The following is a 2,133-nucleotide window of genomic DNA, read 5'->3' on the forward strand; positions in this document are numbered from 1 at the left end:
GCAAGTGTGTGCTCTGCATGAGAGGAGTCTAGGTTTCTTACAGCCCTCCTGTTGGCCCCACTAGTTTTCAAAGTAGCTAAGGGAGATCCTCTTCCCGGGCCTGAGTGCCCAATATGTGGCTTGAACTACTCACTCTCTAGGGAGGATTGCTGCCCTTGTCATCCCCACCGCCCCCATTCTGGGTCCCCTCCCAGGGGCACAGGTCCAGAACTGATTGCTTCTCTTCCCTTGTCATCTGCTTGATTCCCTGTGGATCTTTCTTACAGCTTTGGTTGTACAAAAGTCTTTCTGCCAGTCTCCAGTTAGTCTTCAGGGGGAATTATTCTACATATAGATGTATTTTTGAAGTGTTCGGGGGGTGGGGGTGAACTCTGCATCCTCCTACTCTGTCATCTTGGTCTCCCCTGGAATGAAGGATACTATAAAGAAGGAGGCCGTCACCCCTCCTTCTCAGTATGTGTGATAATGGCATTGTATGCTATGAAATTAGACATATATTCCCAGCATGGTTGCAAAAGAATGGGGAAAGACCGTGGCTTTTTGTATGTGAGAAAAATTATATTGTAAAGGCATTCAGACAACTCTTTAATAATTCTTACCGAGCTAGCATTGGTTGAGAATCTGGTCCCCAGGCCAGTTGATACTACTGTGTTCTACTCTTTTTTTTCCTACATCTTTATTGGGGTATAAATGCTTTACAATGTTGTGTTAGTTTCTGCTGTACAACAAAGTGAGTGAACCAGCTATATGTATACATATATCCCCTGTCCTGTTAACATGCTTCAGATTTCTTAGAGGCTTTTCGTTCTTACCATGTTTGTTCACATGATAGAAATAACTAACATAAAATAGAAAATAATTGCATATTTAGTTGAATATTTTAGATAATCTGAGGTCCCTATACTTTTTTCCTCTTCAGGATGGTCTGACTTAAACAACTCTCCAGAGAAGTATGCAGATCCTGGCCTGTTTCCTGAGCATTTTCTGAAACGGCGAGGGAGGATGTTAAAGTAAGTGCCCTCCTCCTTGCCCCTGCCCCAGCTGCGTATAATGGGGAAGGGGTGGAGATCACCCCATGACATGATTGGAGAGCATTCTCACTGTCTAGGCTCAGAGGCCGTGTTGATGATGGTGATGCTTGGAGGCCAGGAGGGAGGAATTAGGTGAGAAGGGGGTAGAAAAGTGACAAGGCCAGTGAATCTCAAGGAGCCTCACCACAGTGCCTTGCACGAATAGATGAGCTGTCCTTCGAGTCCCTTTCTTTTTCTCCGGGCCCACACTTCATCCAGAGCCCAGATGGCAGGCACCCTGTTGATCTACGTGCATGTGAGAAAATCGCACTCATCTTATTAGAGTACCATTATTTCTAATGCGAGGGAAGTGGTGATGTTCAAATAAGCAGGTTTGGGAAATTCAGGTGAGGGATTGAGTTGAGGGAGTATAGTAATCGGTAGTACTCTTAAATGAGAAGAGAAAGATGACTTAAATCATGTAGCCTGCTTTCACCTGTCTGGAATTTCAATCAGTTGTCAATGTCAGTGACCATACCCTCACAAAAGGCCCTACCTGTATTATTCTTTTGGCCTAATGTTCTGCACACAGTGGGTGCTTGATATTGATTGCTGACTGCCTGGTCAATTTCACCAGAAGGCAGTTCTATGATCTGAGCTTCTATTGTAACCAGCTACAGTGGGTTTGATTCTCTCTGGAATAGTGGCTGCAATCAGTGTGTGAACTGATGGTGTACCCTCCTCCTGAGATAAAATTGATGACAACCATGCTGTGTTCCAGGGAAAAGTGAATGCAGGGAAGGCCACTAAACTATGGTATTTTTCCCTCAAGTGCTTCTTTACACATGAATTAACCAGGAAAGATGGCACCTAAAAAGAAAGTCATCCATTGATGCACAGTGAAAAGCATTATATCGTGGAACTGTTTCAAACTCTTTAGTTCTTTTTGTTGTTGTAAAGAAGAATGAAATCCTGACAAATGAGAGGGAATGCGGTTGGGTTTGTCCCAATTTTATGTGGAGTATCAAATTAGGTTTTGAGTATTTGCAGAGCGATAGCTCAAGATTGATGGCTGGGAATCTGATAATCCATAAACGTGACCCAGCACAATATTGTCCTAATT

This window comes from Neophocaena asiaeorientalis, unplaced genomic scaffold (assembly GCF_003031525.2).
Source record: "Neophocaena asiaeorientalis asiaeorientalis breed wild unplaced genomic scaffold, Neophocaena_asiaeorientalis_V1.1 scaffold740, whole genome shotgun sequence".
NCBI lineage: Eukaryota > Metazoa > Chordata > Mammalia > Artiodactyla > Phocoenidae > Neophocaena > Neophocaena asiaeorientalis.